This window comes from Lathyrus oleraceus, chromosome 5 (genome assembly GCF_024323335.1).
Source record: "Lathyrus oleraceus cultivar Zhongwan6 chromosome 5, CAAS_Psat_ZW6_1.0, whole genome shotgun sequence".
Taxonomy (NCBI): domain Eukaryota; kingdom Viridiplantae; phylum Streptophyta; class Magnoliopsida; order Fabales; family Fabaceae; genus Lathyrus; species Lathyrus oleraceus.
In genome coordinates this window covers 122925426-122932221 of record NC_066583.1, presented here as the reverse complement: position 1 = coordinate 122932221, position 6796 = coordinate 122925426, and the positions used below count along the sequence as shown (strand labels likewise).

At 38.5% G+C, this 6796-nt stretch overlaps 1 non-coding gene across 1 annotated transcript; it reads right to left on the bottom strand.

Annotated features, from left to right (window-relative positions):
• Window positions 1–1918: 1918 nt before the first annotated feature.
• On the bottom strand, window positions 1919–2025 carry LOC127088474 (small nucleolar RNA R71). The gene has a single exon (XR_007790308.1). It is a non-coding gene; the product is annotated as a small nucleolar RNA R71 (small nucleolar RNA).
• Between the last annotated feature and the right edge of the window lie 4771 nt (window positions 2026–6796).

Below are 6796 nucleotides of genomic sequence, written 5' to 3'. Positions count from 1 at the left end.
AATAGTGGCTTTTGGCAAACCCTGAAGCTCTCTTCTTCGTTCAACTTTTCTCTTCCAGCCGTGCAAGCATACTTTACAGCATTACCTTTTTGCAGTTTTTACTTTATTTGCAATTTTTATTTTCTTTTCCAGTCAATCTTTCAGCATTTAATTAATTTTTTACACAATAGTTTCTACACCGGAAATTATTGTGTATCTTTTACTGGATCTAACCTTACGTTAGACCCTAGATTTTTATTCCTTCACTTTTATTTTCCTGTCCGATTGAAGAATTCAAGAACAAATCCAACCGGTCTGTGGTGGAGTGTTCAAGATTGCTATTAATTATTCAGGTTCTTTAATTATTGTTTGAATTTATATATGCCCTGCATTATTGTTTATTTATACTGTTTGCCTGAGATGGATTTATTTAAGCATGATGATTGTTTAAATCTATTTAGCATGTCTGGCTAATTTACTTAGGTATCGGTATGTAAAGTAAGCGAAATGAAGGAATCAAAACTAAGTTGGTTTAATTACGCTTAAAAATAAAATCACTCTTTTTATGGTCTCAATTTACATGTTTAATAACAAGGTTTTTGTACGAGAGTAAAAGACTAAAGAGTTAAAATCAATAGAGCGAAAGTTTGAGTTTTTAACTGGACAGTGTAAATTGGACATTAATTCTAGATCAGGGCGAAAGCAATTTTTAGAGTTAATTAAATTCTAATCTTTTTCAAAAAGTACTTTTAAAAGTTGGATGTGAGAACGAGAGTTAAGCATTTGAATTTAATTATATAATCCAAGTCAATAGAGCGAGAGTTTGAGACGAGGGTGTTTAAACGATTAGTATTTTCTTAAAAAGAGTTTCTACGGATTCTGTTGTTTTCAAAAAGTGATTTTGGACTTAACTAATAAGTGACAGCTACGTTAATATAAAATCATAGTATATTCAACAGAGCGAGAAATTGAGATAAGACTTTTAATCAATAGTGTCTACTGAAAAAATTTATTTTAAAACCAAGAAACCAACGAAGAATTGATTCCCTAATTACGACGAACTACATACCAATATCCGCTTAATTGATATTTAACCTAGATCTTATTTTAGTTTTAACTTTTCCCCCAAACAACCATAGTATCATCCGCCTTAGCTTTACGAAGTAACCTTAGAAAACGGTATATCGATTCATAAGTCCATGTGGGATCGATATCTTTTAAAACTACGCGATAGAACTGTGCACTTGCAGTTAGTACCCCAATCGACTCATAAAGTCGCGATCAAGTTTTTGGCGCCGTTGACGGGGACTTTTATTTAGTCGATATCGTAACTCTTCTGTTACGCTGTAGAGACTAAGGCATTTTTATTTTTTATTTTTTTCTTTCGTTGATTTGTATGCCACACACTCGCTCACAAGGCGAGCCGTTTTACTTATGAATCAACGACATCGAACTATATCTCCGAGTCTTACGACGAATTCGGGAATATCGTGCTGCAAACAATCTCCCTCCTATCGAAGTGCCCGACCTCAAAAATCTTCTTCCTTCGCCGATACCCGAGATGGCAGAACCAGCTCGTGCTCTTCGAGATTACGTCGCTCCATCACAAGATGAGTCGCATTCGAGTATTGCTCCACCCGCAATCGAAGCAAACAACTTCGAACTTAAACCTTCACTATTGCAAGCAGTGCAACAGAATCAATTCTTTGGAAATCCTATCGAGGATCCAAACCTTCATTTATCCGTATTTGTCCAATACGCTGATACTGTTAAAGCTAAAGGTGTCACTTCAGAGGCAATTCTACTTCGTCTTTTTCCTTTCTCGTTAAGAGATAAAGCTAGAAGATGGCTTCAGTCTCTTCCTTCCAACTCAGTTACCACATGGAACGAGTTGAAGAAAGTCTTCCTTGCCCGATATTTTCCTCCGAGCAAAACAGCTATGTTGAGAGCCCAGATAAATGGATTTAAACAGAAAGATAACGAGTCTCTTTTCGAAGCATGGGAAAGATACAAAGACATGATGAGACTTTGTCCACACCATGGTTTAGAGGACTGGTTAGTAATTCACACCTTCTATAATGGTCTCTTATACAACACAAGGTTAACAATAGACGCCACCGCAGGTGGTGCACTTATGGCTAAACCTTACGCCGATGCTTATCAACTTATCGAAAGCATGGCCCAAAATCATTATCAATGGGAAAGCGACCGAGCAATGGTGGAGAAACCTCCGACGAAAAGTGGCATGTACGAGATAAGTAGCATTGATCATGTTAGTGCAAAAATGGATGCTCTGGCCCAGAAAATTGAAAGCTTAAATGTATCACCTCCAACCACCGTAGTTGCCGCAACTCAAAGCTGCGAAGTCTGTGGAATCCAAGGTCACACTCCTGCTGATTGTCAACTCCTAACAGGAATCCAAGCAGAACAAGTGAATTATGCTCAAGGAAATCCCTACTCGCACACCTATAACTCAAACCGGAAGAATCATCCAAATTTTTCATATAAGAGTAATAATGCTTTATACGCACCAGGACAAGCTCCAAATCAAGCCCCAGCTATACCTCCGGGATATCAAAAGCCGACCCCATCTACACCTAACAATAATGTTCCTAGGAAATCCAACTTAGAGGTCATGATGGAGAACTTTATAGCTTCTCAACAGCAAACCAATAAAGATTTCTTAAACCAGAATATACACACTAGTGAACAAATCAAACAACTAGCAAGTAAAGTAGATGCCCTGGCTACCCATAACAAAATGCTGGAAACACAAATATCACAAGTAGCTCAACAACAAGCGCCTACTGCTGCCCCAACTGGTACATTTCCTGGACAGCCCCAACCTAACCCGAAAAGCCACGCTCATGCAATCATACTAAGAAGTGGAACGGAAGTGGAAGGACCAGTAGATCCAAGAACTGAGAACCAAAACTCTAAAAAGTCAACTGAGGAAGAAAGTAAACCTAAGGAAAAGGAAGAGAGTAATAAGGAAACCGTAGAAAAGACAGAACCTTATGTACCTCCACCGCCTTATAAACCACCTATCCCTTACCCTCAAAGGCTTATTAAAACCAAAGATGCGGGCCAATTTAAAAAATTTGTTGACCTACTAAAACAATTAAACGTCACAATTCCGTTTACAGAAGCTATTACGCAGATGCCCTCATATGCTAAGTTCTTAAAAGAAATTCTTTCTAATAAAAGGAAACTTGAAGATAGCGAAACTGTTACACTCACTGCTGAATGTAGCACTATAATCCAGAATATGCCTCCTAAACTTAAAGATCCGGGTAGTTTCTCTATACCCTGTCACATAGGAAAATTTGTCATAGATAAAGCCTTATGCGATTTAGGAGCCGGTATTAGTGTTATGCCTTTATCCATATGCAAGAAACTGGAAATGGGAGAATTAAGACCAACTAAAATGTTTGTGCAACTAGCAGATCGTTCCGTTAGATATCCTGTAGGAATTCTTGAAAACGTTCCCGTGCGCATAGGTCAATTCTACATTCCAACCGATTTTATAATTATGGACATTAGAGAAGATGAAGTTACACCCATTATACTGGGAAGACCATTCTTAGCAACTGCCGGTGCAATCATAGACGTAAAATGAGGACGACTCACTTTCGAAGTAGGAGAAGAGAAAATTGAGTTCATTCTTCCAAATTTTTGAAAGCACCTGCAATAGAAGATACATGTTACTTCATGGATATCATCGATGAGTGCATAAAAGAAACAGAGTTAGAGAATGATAAATTGTCTGACTATAGTATAGAAGACAAACTCAACCAATGTTTAGCAATAACATCGGACCCTACGCAATGCCTTAAGAAACCAACCCTAGACCTGAAAACACTTCCCAAAAATCTGAGATATGAATTCCTTGACTTAGAACTTGAACGACCAGTGATAGTTAATGCAGACCTAGGAAAACTCGAAACCAAAAAACTCCTGCATATCTTAAGAAAATATCCAACCGCACTAGGATACAACATCACCGACCTTAAAGGAATAAGTCCTTCTATTTGTATGCACCGCATCATGCTAGAAGAAGACTGTAAAACTTCTAGGGAACATCAGAGGAGACTAAACCCGATCCTGAGTGAGGTAGTGAAGAAGGAAGTAACCAAGTTATTAGAGGCAGGTATCATATATCCTATATCTGATAGCAAATGGGTTAGTCCGGTACACGTAGTACCGAAGAAAGGAGGTATAACAGTTATTGAAAACGAAAAAGGAGAAACTATAACTAAACGAATCGAATCGGGATGGAGAATGTGCATTGACTATAGGAAACTAAACAAAGCAACCCGAAAAGATCATTTCCCTTTACCATTCATTGACCAAATGTTAGAACGATTAGCAAAACATTCTCATTTCTGCTATCTAGACGGTTACTCAGGCTTCTTTCAAATACCAATTCATCCGGATGACCAAGAAAAGACAACATTCACATGTCCTTTTGGTACCTTCGCTTATCGACGAATGCCGTTTGGCTTGTGCAATGCTCCTGCAACCTTCCAAAGGTGCATGATGGCAATATTCGCCGATTTTCTCGAAAACATCATGGAAGTATTTATGGATGATTTTTCCGTATGCGGACAAAGCTTTGAAGAATGTCTTGAAAACCTAGAAAGAGTTCTAGAGCGATGTGTAAAAGTAAACCTAGAAAGAGTTCTAGAGCGATGTGTAAAAGTAAACCTAGTACTTAACTGGGAAAAATGTCACTTTATGGTACAAGAAGGAATTGTTTTAGGACACATCATCTCAAACAGAGGAATTGAAGTAGACAAAGCCAAAATAGAGGTAATCAAAAACCTTCAACCTTCGAAAACTGTGAGAGAAGTACGAAGCTTCTTAGGACATGTCGGTTTTTACCGACGATTCATTAAAGAATTCTCTAAAATAACTAAACCTTTAACCGGACTATTGATGAAAGATGCTGAATTCATCTTCGACAATAAATGTTTAGAAGCATTTCAAATGCTTAAACAAGCATTGATCTTCGCACCCATAATGCAGACACCCGATTGGAATGAACCATTCGAAATAATGTGTGATGCCAGTGATTACGCCGTGGGTGCTGTTTTAGGACAACGAAAGGGTAAAAAGCTTCACGTCATATATTACGCAAGTAGAACTCTAGATGAAGCACAAATGAATTATGCCACAACCGAGAAAGAACTTTTAGCAGTGGTGTTCGCACTAGATAAATTTCGTTCTTACTTGGTCGGAGCCAAAATAATCATTTACACTGACCACGCTGCTATCAAGTACCTCTTAACAAAAAAAGATGCTAAACCTAGACTCCTAAGGTGGATCCTGTTGCTACAAGAGTTCAATTTGGAAATCAAAGACAAGAAAGGAACTGAAAACGTAGTAGCAGATCACCTCTCTAGACTCGAGAACCTTGAACCGGAAAGAACATCAATCAACGATGATTTCTCGTACGATAAACTTATAGCTACTTTGGAAGAAAATAAAGCTGATAAACAGGTAGAAACCACCTTAGCTATATGTGTTACACCATGGTACGCTGATCTCGTCAATTATTTAGCTGCCGGAATAGTTCCACCTACTTTATCCTACCAGCAAAAGAAACGATTCTTCTATGACATAAAACATTATTACTGGGATGACCCTTTACTTTTCAAAAGAGGCCCTGATGGTATTTTCCGTCGGTGTATACCCGAAGAAGAGGTAGAAAATATAATCCAACACTGTCACTCCGCTCCTTATGGTGGACATGCAAGTACATCCAAGACCTGCTCCAAAATCCTACAAGCCGATTTTTATTGGCCAAATATATGGAAGGATGTGCATACGGCTATCAAGAAATGTGATAGATGTCAACGCACAAGAAACATATCTAGACGTGACGAGATGCCACAAAAGGGCATTTTGGAAGTAGAGATTTTCGACGTGTGGGGATAGATTTCATGGGACCTTTCCCACCTTCTTTCGGTAACAAGTACATACTCGTAGCGGTTGACTACGTATCAAAATGGATTGAAGCTATAGCCTCTCCAACAAACGACACACGAGTAGTAACCAGACTCTTTAAGAATATAATATTTCCAAGATTTGGTGTCCCAAGAATAGTAGTCAGTGATGGTGGATCGCATTTCATATCTAAGGTACTCGAAAAACTACTGTTTAAGTATGGCGTAAGGCATAGAGTAGCGACACCTTACCACCCTCAAACCAGTGGGCAAGTGGAAGTATCTAACAGAGAAATCAAACAAATATTAGAAAAAACAGTCGCCACCTCAAGGAAAGACCGGTCATTGAAATTACCAAAAGCTTTATGGGCATATCGAACCGCTTACAAAACTCCCATAGGGACAACCCCATTTAAGCTTATTTATGGAAAATCCTGCCACCTCCCGGTAGAATTAGAACATAAAGCCTACTGGGCTATTAAAAATCTAAATTTAAACTATAAGGCCGCCGGTGAAAAGCGAATCCTTGATATAAACGAATTAGAGGAACTCAGACGAGACGCTTACGAAAATGCCAGAATCTACAAAGAAAGAACAAAACAATGGCATGACAAGCGCATATCAAGGAAAATCTTCAAACAAGGCGATACGGTCCTGTTATTTAACTCTAGGCTAAAGTTATTCCCGGGAAAACTACGATCTAGATGGTCAGGTCCTTTCCAAATCACCAATGTCTTTCCTAGTGGAGCGATAGAAATTAAAGGCAAATCTATGGAACCATTTACCGTAAACGGGCAACGTCTAAAATATTATCACTATGCAGAAAACAATGAAGATTCGCAAGTCTTGCACTTAGACGTAATGCCTCC